The following is a 17508-nucleotide window of genomic DNA, read 5'->3' on the forward strand; positions in this document are numbered from 1 at the left end:
ATCATTGATGCGGAGCCCACTGCCACCGCGGCCACCACCAAGATCCACAAGATTGAGCCTGAAGATCAAGAGGAGGGAGAACGCCTCTTCCACTCACATATGTGGGTGAAGGGTTATCCACTACAATTCATTGTCAATAGTGGGAGAGAAAAGGACATCATTTCAGCAGAGTTTGTGAAGCGGATGGGCTTGAAGACTACAACACATACACAATCATACACCATTAGTTGGCTTCACCAAGGATGAGATCTTCGCGTCAACCAGCAGCGTCACCTTCCCTACAACATCAAGCCCTTCATGAATGAGGGATTGTGTGACGTTTCTCCTCTTGAAGTTTGTGATGTATTGTTAGGAAAAACCATACTTGTGGGAGCGACATGTTGTATATGAGTCTATACCTCGCTCTATGATTATTACTTTGGCTAATAAGTTGTACATGATATTGGAGGTAGCCACTCCTACCACCATCTCTTTGATCACTGCAAAGAAATGTAGCAAGATCATTTCCCAGACCAGGAAATTTGTTTTCCTTATGATTCTCCCCTAGGGAAAGAAGAAGGTTGTGGCCACGACTTCGAGGCAGGGCTCCTCTACACAACAACAACAGACGGACAAGGTCGTGGAGGAGTAAAGGGATATTTTCGCCTCACCCACACGGGTACATATGCACATTCAGGTCAAGCACTCCATCGATATGACCCCGAGTGCACTAATGCCCAATGGACTTACCTATCGATACTCTATTCTAGAGAACAATGAGATCAAAAGGTATATTCAAGAACTATTACACAAAGGGCATATCAGGCCAAGCTCATCACCTTGTGGGAGCCCGATTGTATTGGTATAGAAGAAGGATGGGACTTGGAGGCTTTGTATTGAGTATCGGGCATTGAACAAGATCACTATCTGGAATAGGTACCCAATCCCATGGATCGATGACCTTTTGGACCAGCTAAAAGGGCCAAATATTTTAGCAAGACTGACCTAAAGCGAGGTTATCACCAAGTGCATATTGAACCCTCCAACGTGTGGAAGATTGCCTTCAAATCCAGGGAGGCCCTTTTCGAATGGTTGGTCATGTCGTTCGAATTGACGAATGCACCTGTAACCTTCATGAGACTGATGGATGACATCTTGCGACCCTTCACCAATGAATTTGTAGTGTTGTATTTAGATAAAATATTGATCTTCAACGAGAGTTGGGAAGAGCACTCCACCATATTTGACATGTCCTTCAAACCCTGCGATAACACAAGTTTTGTGCTAACTTGGAGAAATGCACCTTTGACCTTACCCATGTTCAATATATGGGATACATCATTGATTAGAAGTGTGGACATGTGGACCCATCCAAGATACAATTCATTCGGGATTGGCTAGCTCCAACCACTCTAACAGAGCACTGTAGCTTTTTGGGTCCTACCAATTTCTACCGTAGGTTCGTGTTGGGGTTCTCTCTTATCTCTTGGCCTTTAAGTCAAGTCACCAAGGGTGAAGTGAGAGAAAAAAAAAATTGGTTGGAAACCCAACAAAAAGCATTCTCTGAGTTGAATAATCACCTCTGTTCTGCACTAGTGCTCACATTACCAGACCTACAACAACCATTTGATATTGAGAGAGATTCTTTCAACTATGTTATTAGTACGGTTCTTACTGAGCATGGGCATCCAATGGCTTACCACAGTGAGATATTTTTAGACACAATTAGAAAGTGCTCCACTTACAACAAAGAAATTTATTCCATTATACAGGCCTACCGTCAATGGAAGCATTAAATTCTAGGGAAGGAAATGCTCATCCACACAGACCACTAACCTCTATAGTTCATACAGATACAAGGGAAGTTGCATAATTATTGCCATAAAAAATGGTCCACCTATCTGCAACAGTTCCATTTGAACATTAAGTATAAGAAGGGAAGCACCCATAACGTCAATGATTGCCGTAGCCAACGACTGGTCATGGTGTTGATCATTGTGCTCGACTCTTATGGACGCGAGACATTGGGGTGGCCACATCTTTAAAAGAGTGATCCATAATTTGGCAACATATACCAGACACTCCAAGAAGGGAAGAAAATTCCAAATTTTCACCTTTAGGATGCACTGTTATGCCATCTAGGACACATTTGTTTCTTCAAGTGATTATGCCAAGATGATTTGGGAGGTGCACTAGAGTCAGTTCATTGGACATTTCAGAGTAGAGAAAATAGTGGTGATATTGCAGAAGTATTTTTATTAGCTGAAAATTCATCAAGATGTTGGGAAGTACATTAGATCCTGCACTTCCTACGCCATTTCCAAACCAACCATCAAGAAGAAAGGCATGTAGACTCAACTACCTACTCCTATCTAGCCTTGGGAATCTCTCTCCATGGATCACATGTCGGGCCGTCATTCTACTAAGAACGCAACGATTGCATTTTTGTGGTCATCGACAGATTCTTTAACATGGTTGTCATGGCGACCTGCAAGAAGAGAATCACAGCAGAGGCCACTGCTAAGCTCTTCTTTGAGTGAGTGTGGGTACACTTTGTCATCCCATAGTCCCTTGTATTAGATCGGGATAGCAGATTCTTGAGTGCTTTTTGCTCAAGTCTCTAGTGAACGCTGGATAAAAAACTTACTAAGTCCACGACTTTCCATCCCCAAAATGAAGGAAAAAATAAAGGTTGTCAACATGATGATCATACACATTCTGCGCATGTAAAACTCGAAGCATCCACGCACATGGGATGAAAGTCTCCCCTATGTCCAACATAGTTAGAACATATCTCTCCATAGCTCAACAGGCCATAGCCCCTTTCAGGTAGGGCTGCAATTTCAACCATTGTACCGCATTGATGTGGACATACCATTTGTAGCTACTCAGGTAGATTCGGCTCATGTTCAGTCCAAAGTTGAAAGGGGTAACAGCTTCATTGAGTGCATTCAACACATCGGCCAATAGGTCCATAATATATTGGATAGAGCTAATACTAAGTACAAGTAGCACCATTATCAACATCGAGTGTCGCGCAAGTTCCAAGTGGGTGTCAAAGTTTGGCTACATTTTCAGAAGGAGCACTTTGCTAGACCCCACTGCAAGCTTCATCTGCTCTAATATGGGCCATACACCATGTTGTAACAGCTACAACCACCCTCCAAAATTTTCCCTTAGCTTCATTTTGGAGCCTCCCTACCAACTTTTCAAGCAACATGTCTTGCCTTGTCAAGTACACGAGCTTCAGTGATTTTCTTGTAGAATGACAGTGTGTCCATCAAAGCTTGTTGCGTCACCCTCACAGGCTACTTCACCGGACTTAGTCCAGCTCCAGGCTAAGAAGATCCCTCAATAAATTGCACAATTCTAGAGGGGAACCAGCCTTCCCTCCAGAAATTACGCAATCCAGTCTGGCAGCCTGCTGGGCTATAGAATTGTGCAAATCTCCCTATCACTATTCACTGGAAAAATTACACAATTCCTCTGAGCAAGACTTCTTAGCCTAGAAATTTTGCAATTATGGGTAGCAATCTGCTGCACTACCCAGAAATTGTGCAATCCCTCTCAGTAGCTAGCCCATCTCCCTCCCAGAAATGCGCATTTTTTCTCCCAGTTGAGCAGACTGTTGCATGTGTAGTTGAGTTGACCGGCTCCCTCTGAGACCGAGAAAAATTGATTTTCATGCATGGGTTGCTCCTCCCAAGGTAGCATGCAAAGGCATCCCTTGATTTAGGGATCTACTTTAAGCAGTTAGAGGTTGCATGCAAGGATCATTTCAGAAACCGCCCACCAAGTGTCGCTTTCCCTAGATTTGTGGCATGCGTGTTGCAACCTTGATTTTATCGAAACTCATCAACCGAATGATGTAGAGCTCATTCCTCACATCAATTTTATAGCTCTGACATCCAACATTGCATCTAGGACTTGTTGTCATATTCAGCACAACTGTTTTGGGGTAAACCCACTTTTCATGTATTGCACTACGTTTCTGGCGCTTTTTGTGTTTCATTTCATATGAATGTTGTCTGCTTGATTTTAGTGAGCACTTGCTATCATTTTGATACATACTAGCTTGTACTAGCACTGTTTCAGTTTTCATTAACATCTCACTGTTGTCGCATGCATGACAATATTTTGCACGGACGTTTGCCATTGTGGCGACTCGCTTCACACACATGCATGCTTTCTCGTTTTCTGAATCCTTCACTTGTTGTTTGCATGAATTATCATTCACTCTTGTTTTCACTCATCTCACCATGAATTCAAACTTCTCATGTTTTCAGTCACCCGTCGACTGGACTGGGCTGCCTTGGCTAGGACTATGCCTTGCCCAACTAGCACTGTGCATTTTCAGAAGTGAAGGATCTCCCTTCCCTCCAGAAATTGCACAAGTCTAGCCATGCACTGACCTCCTAGCTTGCATTGTGCAATTCTTAGAGGCAGCGTCCTGTTGGCCTAAAAATTATGCAATGCAGTTTCCTGATTGCATGTCACTACTAACTGAAATTGCGCATTGCGCAGTTTCAGTCCTCAACAGGCCAGGCTGGATTGTGCATTACACATTTCTATCAGTCAGTCAACCTCCTGAAAACCTGAACCATGCTTTGCGTAGTTTTTCCATTCATTCTCCTGACCTCTCGGTGGAAATTGCAAGACCTTCATGATCAGTCACACAGGTATGTTGCAAGTAAGTTCTCAAGATCATTTTGGTTTTCTACTGATAGATTGCTTGCCATGAGTGTTGCCATGTCTCTAGGTATCGCAGGTTTTCATCTTCCTCTCAGCAGTACAGGTACAATGGTTTCCAGGGAGCAGAGTCCAAGACACCATTCAAAACACACTTGGGGATGAATTCAATCAAGTGTCTATGAACTTGCCTACCCACGAAGACATCAGGTTCTTCGTAGACAAGGACATCAAGATATGATGGAAATAGCATCATAGCAAGAAGCACCATGAACAGCAGCTAAAGGCAGCACACCAGATGCAGCAAATGTAAGAGGAAGGTTGTTGACAACACAAAGGTGAAACAAAGTTGCAAGCTCAAGCATATCAACTTGTGATGAAAGAAACTTTGGAGACTCAGGCTATGAGGTGATGACGTGACATGAAGATCACATGAAGACAGAAAAGGGAACAGAGAAGGAGTTGCATGTGTTGAAGCAGCAACTCAAGGAAGAAAAGGAGTTGCATAAACGAGAGAATGAGTTGGCGCAGGAACAGGTAGAAAGTGGGCGCAACATGCACTCACGGATGAAACTGTGCCCGTACAAGTTATAGATCCATCCCAGCAGTTGGCACAGAGCAGACATGGTCAGCAGTGTTGTTGATCACATGCAAAGGAATTCAACAAAATGCATGTCACTGTGTGCATGCATGTGATCCCACCCATTCAGCACACTCACTGAGGCAATGACAAGAAGCAAGTCTGACTGGAGCTGAGCATGCAGTTGACAGTTCATGTGTATGACCACCAGCACACACTGGAATATCAGCACAGACACTATGCATTAGAGTGTTGCCAGTTTAGCTGTACCCAAGAATACCATGCACATACTAGCAGAAAACATGGATGGAGGAGCCACACCAATGCACCCAGATGCAACAGAGGAAACAATTTGCTTCAACAATATGTCACCATTGAGTGCATGTAGACCATCACAAACGACCAAGATTGGCATCAGATCACCACCTTCACCATCACAAGCATGTCAAAGAGTTGGTCTCATCACAATGAACCGAGTGTCAGTGATATTTTGCATGGATTTCTCAAGCCATTATTGTCTCACATGGGCACATGTCCATTTATAATGTAACATCTTGTCAAGTGGAAGTTCAAGTGTCGACAGTTGGATGTAACAGTGATACAGTAGATGAAGAGTCATGAGGGTAGATGAACTGTCACAAAGGGGAATGTCAAGGGTCACCCTACCCTTTGCTATAAATAGAACCTCATAACTCATTGTAAAGGCTTTTGGTCAGCCAAGCTTCTGCTAAGACTATCTTGGAGAGAGCTTGGAAATTATTGTAACGAGCCTTGTGTTCTCCACTGCATAAAGCTAGTATATCTCTTTGGAGGAGCAAGCAGTTGTGGTTGTAATGTTCCGCTATAGGAAATAGTGGTTAGACATGGATGTATTGTATGATTGAAACTTACACTTCTTATTATAAAAAGAGTCAACACATTTCATGCATATGTTGTATTGTATTTCATCTATATGTTTACTCTAAATGATATATGTATTTATTTACTTACACATGCATGTATAACTATTTCTATGTATTTGTGTATGAATCATTCTGAAATGTGTTGTTGGTTTAAACATCACTTTGGATTGCTAGCTAACATTCCTTCCATGTTGTGATGCATCTTTTCTTGTGTGTTCCCTTCTTAACTCTGTGCTATCACAGGTTTCCAAGGGGTGCACTCACCTCAACCCTCATGTGTTAGAACCTCTCATGCACCTTCCCTGGCTCACTGCATATGTCACACCCTTGCTACCAATAGATTTATCTTACTTTCCTCTGTGCAAAATCGTGGTCAAGGCATTACCATACGACCCACTACTTGGAATCCTACACCAAATGGTCTGAGGTCTAATTGGGACTTCTTACCAAGGAGATCCCTTGACATGTTGGCGGGTCTAGCACTGTCAACATTTTGGTGCTAGAAGGAGGGCCAGATGACAAGATGATTCCTCACATCTATTTTGAATCTCTACATATCTATCATGACTAACTATAGAGTTTCTCTTTCGGAGTGTATGTCTTATGAAAACGACTTCATTATCTCGGAAAAGCTCTCAGATAACTTGTCAAATAAAACATTTGATGGTGGAGGCCATGTACCCTTCGTTAGCCACGTGGTCAATGGTGAGCTCAAGTATCGCAGCAATGATGCTGCAACTCCTAGGACTCCCTTCTTTACTTTTATCAGCCCGATAGTTCGTAACAAACTTGGAAGCGATGGTGCTGTATGCACAAGTACTAGCTCTTACTGTAGGTTGTCACTTGATTAGCTGGCACAAGTTTGCTAGGAGCTAAAGCCAACTTATATGAGTTCTCAGAAGAATCTTTTAATTGTGATGGTAGAAAGCTAACTCAAAAGAGGCTATTCTACTTTCAGAAAGAAGATGAAAGCTGAAAGGAAATGCAAACCCTAGCAAACCCTAGTTTTACCCATTAACCCTACCCTTGCAAGAAAAAGAGGTGAAACTACTGAAATTGATGCCATGGACTACTATCATTATAAAATGCATGTACTTAAGCTACTTCTGAAGGAAAATGTGGAAGAACCAATTTTTTGTACTTTTGAGCAATTTTATGCAAAATTATTATGGTTGTGTTTTAACTGTTTGACTGTGCAGAGGTTTGGTGGCGAAAGGAGATAGATTTGGCTATTGCAGATGATGAGGAAGGTGTGGAGAGGACCTAAGGATTCCCTAGCACACTTCTGGAGAATTCCATGGTGATCAGATCTCAAAAAATTTGCTCGCATGAACTTCTACAAGAAGTCTGCACGAGATCTATAGGAAATTCTACAGGAAGTTCTACAGGGGTAGGCCGAAAGTGATTTTTTGCAGGTTTGGAGGAGGAAAAATGGTGGGAAAAGGAAAATTAAGGTTGGATGAGGGAGTTAGAGGGTCTAGGACTCTGTAAATGAAGATCAAACATGAAGGTGATGGTTGGTTTGGTTCAAAGGATAAGAAAGTGATTTTGCACAAAAACGTAGAAATTAGGGCTGTTTGGGAAAGTGTGGCGAATGAGTGAAGAAAAAGTTGAGAAAGAAGCTGGAGCAGGTTGTATGATGGAAGAAGGATAGGTTGGAGTGTCTTACAGGTGCTCTGTGCACTTCTTTTCAAAACAGACCCAAGAAAAAACTATGAAAACAGAGTTTTACTTATTTTTGACCTAATTCTGACCTAGAAACTAGAAAAGTGTTGAACATAACTCGATGGACAGGAAGTTATGAAAGAAAGCTATGGAAAATGAGAAAGAACATATCTAAGCATGAAAACACAAATGATATCAACTTTTCCAACTCGAAATCTAACACTAGCAATTGCATTGGAAAGCAAAAACAGTGTTTTGGTGGCAGCAAGAGTGCTTTGGTCTCAATTCATGGTCTCAAGGAGGGAGAAAGGAGCTCAAAGCCTACTTGGTGGCCTTTTTGTGGGTATTTTCTATTATTGCAGCAAACTAACTAATCAACCTGAAGTAAGAACAATGGTTCTAATCATCAAAAACAACCTAAGCAATAAAGCAAGATTTAATCTAGATAACAGAAATTATTTCATGAATGCAAGAAAAACAAATAAAAATACAAGAAGGAGGTACTAGGCACTTTGGTTGGGCCCAACCCCAAGAGCTATAGCCCCCTTAGAAATATCAGTTCTAGTTCAAGGCTAAATTCATCTTCATTGATCAAAAAATAATAGTCATGTCACAAAACTGTTTAAAGAAGGAGCTTGAAAATGAGCTGAATGCAGAGCTGCACTAAAGTGCGAAAATAAACTGTTCAATAGCTAACCTACTGAGGCCTGAGGCCTTCTTATTTATACAAGTTGAGGACCCCAACAGTCCTCCTAAACTTTAGGAACTCGGCTGCCAAAACTTTCAGATAACAAGCACTTCACTAGACCTACTCGGCTGCCCCTTGAAATCATCTTTGGTGGGGTGTTGAACTCCAAGATGTTGGTGGAGAACTCGAGGAAGGGGTCGTTTAGTGTAGGAGACACCCCTCCTATAAATCCTCAGCCTTGTTTCTTTGAATTTGGCTGCCAATCGGCTCATAAATGCCTGATCTTGGTCCAAAAATGTCCAAAAATCTGCAATAAGCATGTATTAGACTTCGTGGTAAAATGACTATCCCCATTCACTCAATTAACATAAATATATTCAAAAGCATGCATAAAACTATGGAGAATGGTGGATTAAATGAGAATAATAGGCAAAATGAGCCCATATAGTTACCCATTTCTAGGGCTCATCATCACCCCCCTGCTGAATGGGTTGCTCATCCTCTGAGCAACTAATCTAGTTCTTCATCATTGATGGCCTTAAAAACTTCCATGACATCCCATGCTTCTAAGGTGATGTCCTCTTCCCTATCATGAAAACCTGCCTTTCTGTCTACTTCCTCCCATTGCCTGTGTTCTTCTTCTTCCTTGACCCCTTACATTAGTCCTAAGAGTAGTGGAGGACTAAATTTAAGGCCAATCTAGTTGGGCCTCAGGTTTTGCATTGATTGTTTGTACAAAGGAACTCTCACCAAAGCTTCCCTCATTCTGGTGGAGGGGTGATACTCCCTTATCTTTAGGCTGTGGGACAATGTATTTCATTTTCTTGTGCAAGCATGAAGGAAATCATCACCAAATAATCTTTCCATATCTTCAGAATGGCCGATAGCTTGTGCTTGCCTTTCGACACAATCAGGAAGAGCTTGAGGGTTGTTGGCAAGGTGTTGATGAGCATATATGAGAGCTGAGGGGTCTTCTAGCTCTGCCCTGATTAGCAGGGGCTGATTCAGTTCTTTGGCCATGATTTGTTGAACTTCCACTGCCCTTCTTTCCTCATGGCTCATCCAAGAAGCCATAGCCATGAGTTGTACATCTCCCAATGTAGCATTGGGGTCCCAAAAGTTCATATCAGGGAGTGCCATATTATTTAAATAAAACTCTGCTAATTTGGTCTTGTCCTTAGCCGAACTAGTGTCACACAGATGCATAAATTGACCATAATGTTGGAAAGGGATTGTGCCCCTTTGGTCCAGTGTTTTGATTTGAAACTGAAGCCATAGGTCTTTAAGATACAATGCATAAGATCGGTTGTCTACATTGCAAGGCTTCCATTGCCTAGCTAGCCATGCAAGCCATCTGGGCTTCTCTTTCCTGCAACTCCTGTTTCAGCATCAGTATTTCAGCTGTTGCCTGAGACTCCCTCTCTTGTTGTTGCTTTATCAATATTTCCATATCAGGCTGTGTCTCTTCCCTTGGCTGCTGTTCCTGTGCTATTTCCTGTCCTGCTAGGGGACCTTCCTGTAGTTGTTGTTCTTCAAAAATTTGTGTCATGTCTGCCTTTTGAGTTTGTTGTTGTTGTAACTGCTTTTTCAGCAGTGCATTTTCCTCCTGTAGCTGGGCTCTTTTACTGCTCTCAGTGTGTCTCACCATTGCCAACTCTCTTCTTAATTCTTTCAGTTGTTCTTCCAGGTGGCCTATGTCTGCAACTCCCTTGGATTTAGCAATTCTCATCCAAGTGTGGGTCCTAACCCTTTCTTGTTCCAATGCAAAGAAAAGTGGTACAGCAAACTTCTGTGGGATGATCTTCCCACCTTCTAACAAGTTGTAATATGAGCCCAAACTAGGCTAAGGGCTTGGTTCAGGTATCTCCTCGGTCTTGTCTTCTTCTTGTGATTGTTTCGCTGCCTCCTCTTCTAATTTTTCAACCTCCTTTAGCTTGGACAGTGTTTCCTGTAGAGAATTCTTAGCTTCCTGTACAACTATTTTGGTGTCCATCTGTCTTATTTTCTCCTTCCAGGTGGAAGTTTTGGGACTTCCCCTCTCATAAGTGATTGATATTTTGGAGGGGGATTCCTCCTTCTTTTCAGTAGGTGTATCTGTGATTATGATAGGTTCCTTTGGTGGAGGTTGGATCTTGGCCACCTTTATCTTGGTGCTCCTTCTGGCTTTAAAATACATTGATGTTTCCCTTTTTCCTTTTCCTTTTTGTTTTGTTGGAGTGCTTAATGCAGCTAGCACAGCTGCTGCTTCTTTTACCAATGTCTCAGGGGATGTTTCTTCTTGCTGCTGCTCCCCTTCATCTTCTGCTGTCTTTTTCGTGCCTGGTGTTTTTGTTTGTGTTTCTACTATTTCTGGCAATGGCTTCTCTTTTTCTTTCTGGGTTCCTGTCTTGCTTGTGGCAGTCCTCTTTTGGACTTTCTTAGGCTTTTTCTTCTCACTTCCTGTTCTTTTCCTTTTCTCTATCTTTGGGGTGTTCTTCTTTTTTGCTGTGGGTTTTTCAAGTTTCTCTTCTGCTTCCTGTTCCTCCTTTTTTTCCTGCTTTTCCACTGTCTGCATATGTGGTGTCTCTTCATGCCCTTCTTCCTCAATTTCCTCTTCCTCTTCCTGACTGCCAGATGGGCTGATATCCTCAGCCAAAGTTTTGATATCATCATCTCTAGACATATTTCTGAAAATGTCCCAAGCTATGGGAATGGTATAGGTATGTAAGGCATATTCTACCAATAGTTTGATGATCCCATGGTGGGCCAACTGGTTTGGGATTCCTGCGTTTATCTTGGTACTACATTCTATTAGGGACTGGAGGAGGAAATATGGGAGACTCAGCTTTTTAACTAGAGGCAGATCCATCCCATACCTCAATTCATGTAGTAACCTGAAGTGATAACCATACACAATGTTGAACCTTCCCTCACAAGTGATATACTTCATTATTTGGTAACTAACTTCATTCCATGGAGGAGGCAAGCTTGTCCTCCTGACCCCATTTTTATCCTCTATAGGATACTCCCCCGTTTGAAAAAATGTCTTCTTGGCCACCTGTCCCAGTGCGTTTTCCTTCTTACTCCAGGGGAGCCCAGGTGGGAGGCCTATAATTCGACTGATAAAATCAAGGGTGAGTTCTAGGGAAAAACCCCTAAAGCTGACTATGGCATGAGTTTTTGAATGGGGTTGTAGGGCCATCAGAAATTCTTCAGTTACCTCATCATCATATCCATGTATTCTATCAAAGAAGATCATCCAATTTGCCCTGGTGAAAAGGGTGACCACCTCAGGGTGCTCATGTAATTGGTTGGAGTCCAAGGGCTCCTTCCTCATAAACCCTCCTGGCATGGTGTTGATTGGTATCTGAAGTGCTTAGGTGAGGAGAAAAACAACAATTTCAAAGAAAATCAGAGACAGAGGGACAGCTGAATTTTGTTTCTTTTTCTGAACTGTAGGAGGAATTTCAGTGTGCTCCTTCTCACAACATCGAATTGCAATATTTCCCTTGTTTCAAACTGCTATTACCCCAAATTTGACTTTCTGTTTTTGAAAAGAATTTTTTTTTTTTTTTTACAGAACAGAGGATAAGGACACAGGTTCTTTTTTAGCAAGTAGATAGATATGCAAATTCGTTTCTTCTTTTCACACACACAGGCTAGCCTCTACTGTTGCATGTACCTTCCTTACAGGAGAATTTGAAAAAGGATGAGGAGATTTCGGATGCAGAGAAGAAAACAGAAATGGTGTAGACTCAGGAAAAATATACAGGCAAACTTTCACTTTCTTTTTCAGTATGCAGGCAGACTCACTCTCTTTTTTCAATCTAATGTCGTGTTTAATTCAGAGAGGTTTTCACGAACCTACCTCATTTTGAGCTTGAATTTCGATGACAATCCCGGGTTTTCCTTCTGCAGATCTGTTCTCTGCCTTTCCTATGGAAACCTTCCTGTAGAAATCTCCTGGCTCCTATAGAATGAAACAATGCTCCTGTAGAGCCCGATAGGCGGGAGGGTTTTAAAAAATAGCAAAGAACTGACGGAGGACGACTGGTTAGCTGCTCTGGAAGTGGTCAGTGTGTACTCCAGTCGAGAACATCATGAATGCAAACTAAACAAAGGGTTGTGAAGGCCTCAATTGAGCTGTCTTTTAACTGTTGGCGTGATTCGTGGTGAGGCGATGAGGTGGCCAGATGGGTACGTTATCCCCATCTGGACCATTGGTCCTATGTCACGGTCATAATATTTCTGCATGCCATCTGACCACCATCACCCCCCTTACACCTGTTATCTTCCGCCACCACTACCAGTCCCGAATGTTTTCTCCTAAATGGACATACCACATGTGCTGGCTGTGTATCTGATCGACAGTTTTGAATTTGACGGGGCTCGTTTGAATTCCACGAGGATGTGTAACTGAACAAGGGTGGCCAGTTAACTGGCCACCGATTCCATTCAATCGTAACCATTCCCATAGTCATGCAGCCTTGAAATATGATTCATGTAATTGAGGAATATGTTTAGGAACTTACCTGCTCAGTCGCAGTCGTGTTATGCATATTTCAGATTTTTGAACCCATTTCTTCACTGCTATTGCTGCTTGCTCTTTGCATGCTCGGCCTCGGGATTTTTCTAATGTTCTCACGTTCAAACAGAGCTCCTTGCATGTTTCATATGTCTTACTTTGCTGACCCTATTTTCATGCGGAAAGAGTCAATTTTGCGGACAAAACCGACCTCCCTAGAAGCTAAGGCTTTCTAGTGACAAACAAGACAATCAAGCACTATCTTTCCCTAAATATGCATTTAAAATCAAAGCAACCAGGTGTTTAAAGCATACCTTTAGTCCAACGTTGTTTGTAGCAGCCAAGCCTCTCTGATCCAGATGAGCTCCTCCTTCTCTTTGAAGCCTGCATTCACTAACAAGCAAACGATTACGTAGCACCTGAATAACTCATATAATAAAACATATTCATCATAAAGACCAAGGAGTTTATGAAACAAATTATATATAACAACTTGTTGAGAAAAATGAACTTAATTGTATTAATTGGAAACAAGAGAAACCTTACAACCAGTGCCTTGGTGTTGTGCAGGTCCCTCCCAGGGTCCAGCAAGAGTTCTCCTTTACTTTGATCAGCTCACCCACTTCCAAATGAAGCTAAGAAAGGATGGGAATCTCTCCTCTCAAGCTCTAAAAGGGAGTCCTAATTTCAGCAGCATCTACCCTTAGGAATGTTCAGCTTTCAACCCCCTCTCCCTCTGGCCCAATGCCTGTATTTATAGTGTTTTGGAGGAAGTTAATCAGGTCCACCATGAATGGGATAATCCCCTCTTTCAAAGAGATAGCTCCCCTCTTCATGGGATAAGTTCCTCTTTCATTGGGATGCATGAACCATCTGGAGGCGCTCAATCCACGTCAAACCATCTTCTAGAATACTCTAGAATCGACCACAAGTAAGTTTTTTGAAGTAAAACTTGCACCTTTTGACCTTTACAGGAGTACGCACCCACCCCTTTACAGACAGAGCGTACAAGTACGCAGGTATTATGAACTTGAGGTGCGTACACGCAGGTAAGGGTAAGAGAAACTGCGTAACCAGAGTTATATTGATTTTTTAAAGACTTTCTCTCTTTCTTGGAGTTTGACATGAGGAGCAGAGGTATAAGACTTGCCAAGGAGGACAGTATGACAATTGATGGAGCCATATTGACTGCAAATAGTCATGGTGACAAATTTTAGTGTAACAGATTGCCCCCTAAAGTGCGAAGTCTGTAGTAGATTAGGGTTTCATATCATCTAGGAAGGGTGAAGCAATTTATCATTTCAAGGATTATCTTGTGGAGAGCCCAGTCGGAACTTGCAAATATTCAACACAAAATACATATATGAGATCATATCATCGCTGAGGTAGGCATTCCCATACTCAGATCAAAACCTTTAACTAACAAACTAACTACTGCTCTGATACAGAAATGATTTCGCAGTACATCATAATCATAGACTCATGTAGACACAGTATGGACGCAGCCATCTGTTTATGATTAGTCTACTATATAATGAATACAAAACTCCTCGCAGCCTGGATGGTGGAAACTAAATACAGGGTCTTCATTTCTACTTCCCGAAATAGTACGATTCTATCCATGCGAATAAATGAGTTGATGTCGAACATGGTAGAAACCACTTGATTACCAGTCGATGATGTAAACTGTTAACAAGTGTGAGAGAGACCACCAGTGATGTCAATGGTTCTCAAAGTACCCAGTACAATCCGTGAGATGTGAGTGAATGTGTTGATGTCGAACATATCACGAAATCCTTCGATCGAATGTCAATGATGTAAACTATCGTCAAAGGCGAGAAACCTGCCATTGACGCATGCAGATCTCAAGGTACTGACGATTTCTAGATCATCTTTCTAGATAATGTGCTGATGTCGATAGAAAGCGACCCGTTGCAGGCAAGCCCACAACACGAAATCATAGATCAAGTTGAAGAAATGTAGCTGTAAGGACTGACTCAGGGATGGTCAAGATGGATGACAGGTATTTTGCAGATGAATGGTTTATTTGCAGTGACCTCTTGAACACATAACGACACAACAGATGGCTTGGTGACAATTGACCCAAAGTTAATACCCAGAAACCGGCTGAAGACTTTCAATGTGGTTTGATCAACTATTAGGCAAAGGATTTCCCAACCCAGGTGAATGAAAAGTGTCGTGTTCAAGAGTGGTGATAAGGTTTTTCCGAGACAAAGTATAACAAATAGGCTCATTTTCCTCTCTTTTCCCCCACCATTTCTGGCAAGTACCTCTTTATTTTTTACAAGCTTGAGGAGGATAACATTTGCTTGATTATAAGCTCATCCTTCGGATGAGTCCAACTTAGTTTAGATTCGAACCCTAAAAAGGAGTGGTTCATTCCTGTTTGTAATTGAACAGGTCCTTTACTGTGAAATTTTAATGAGTCCAGTATAGGAGAAACTCGGTGTTTTTCAATTTTAGAGAGTCTGAAAAAACTTAAGAAGACTCCAGGGTTGACCTTTTTCGTAAATTTGTGTCTCCTAAGCCCGAAAAAGTATAAAATAATACTTGAGAGAACCGCTTGATCTTTACGACCAAGGAGTACTTTCATGATTAGTGTCTCTGATCTGAAAAGTAGAAAGCAATCAAGGACACGTCGTTTTATTTCCAATATCGAATTTGAAACGACAAAAATCCGGCAATCTTTTCATGTTTTTACGGTCGGAAAAGAGCTGTAAGTAGACCGTCTTTTAATTCCGTTTTAACGAGTGTAAAAGAAACGCTCGACAATCTTTTCATATTTTAGGAGTTTGAAAAGGGCTTAAAGATGACTCTAAGGTTTCACTTTTTCGTAAGTTTTAACGAGTTCGAAAAAATGATGAAAATGTACTCATGGCTTTCACTTTTTCGTAAGTTTTAATGAGTTCGAAAAAATGATAAAAATGTACTCATATGGCCGACTTTCAATTTTATTTACGAGCAATAAAAGACGGAAAGAACTCGGCATTTTCATTTGTTTTACGAGAATGAAAGATAGCAAAATAATCTCGAGATTTCCATGAGTTTAACGAGTCTTGAAAATAACTGAAATTGACTCGAGATAGGTTTCATTTTTACAAAAGCTTGAAACAGAGAAAAACTATGCTTCAAAGTAGTTTCATTTTTACGCAAGCTTGAAACAGAGAGGAAATTGTGCTTGAAAATAGTTTCATTTTTACATAAGCTTGAAACACAGATAAAACTATGCTTCAAAGTAGTTTCATTTTTACACAAGCTTGAAACAGAGAGAAAACTGTGCTTGATGCCCCCTAAGCGTAACTGCTAGAGCGCATGCCCCCCCAGCTTCATTTCATTCAACTATTTACATTAATTAATAGCTTGATGGAATGAATGTTGAGTTACGAGATCATTTGAAAGACTCGACCTAAAACTATAAGAAAATTATGCAAAAAACTGAAATAACTAACCTAAATATACAACTTAACATTTATGAGATCTAGTCAAACTCTCGACTCAATTAGAGGAGGATTTGTTTCATTTTTTAACGAGCTTGACACAGGAAAAGAACTATGCTCGGATTCGGTTTCATGTTTACACAAGCTTGAAACGAAAAACTATGCTTGTTATAAGTTCACATGCCCCCAGCATAATGACGCAAATCAAGGTACATGCCCCCCAAGCTTCATTGCATTCAACCAGGTGGATGAAATGAAGGTTTAATTTCGAAATCTTGGAAAGACTCAAGGGAGTTGTTTCATTTTTTAGTGAGGTTGACACAGGAAAAGAACTATCCTCAAACCCTTGTTTCATTTTTTAAACGAGCTTGACACAAGATAAGGAACTATGCTCATAACTACTCTCTACAATCTACCTAACAAGGAACTATACTCTAAAAACCTTGATTCATTTTTTAACGAGCTTGACACAAGACAAGGAACTATGCTCTAAAATCCTTGATTCATTTTTTAACGAGCTTGACACAAGACAAGGAACTTTGCTCATGACTACTCTCTACAATCTACCTATATAACCTACCCTTGTTTCATTTTTTAAAGAGCTTGACACAAGACAAGGAACTATGCTCAAGACTCCTTGTTTCATTTTTTAACGAGCTTGACACAAGACAAGGAACTATGCTCCAGGAGTTCGCATGCCCCCAGCATAATGCTGCAAAGCAAGGTACATGCCCCCCAAGCTTCATTGCATCCAACCAGGTGGATGGAATGAAGGTTTACTTTCAAGACTTTACTCGAAAAGGGAGTTGTTTCATTTTTTAAGGAGGTTGACACAAGAAAAGAACTATCCTCATACTCACTGATTCATTCTTTTTTAATGAGGTTGACACAGGAAAAGAACTATCCTCATACCTGATTCATTTTTTAACGAGGTCGACTCAGTAACAGGAACTATCCTCTAACCAACTGATTCATTTTTTTAACGAGGTTGACACAGGAAAAGAACCATCCTCAGACTCACCGATTCATTTTTTAACAAGGTC

Source organism: Pinus tabuliformis, chromosome 5_2 (genome assembly GCF_031772625.1).
Source record: "Pinus tabuliformis cultivar Carrire ecotype Pingquan chromosome 5_2, CPIR1, whole genome shotgun sequence".
NCBI classification, from domain to species: domain Eukaryota; kingdom Viridiplantae; phylum Streptophyta; class Pinopsida; order Pinales; family Pinaceae; genus Pinus; species Pinus tabuliformis.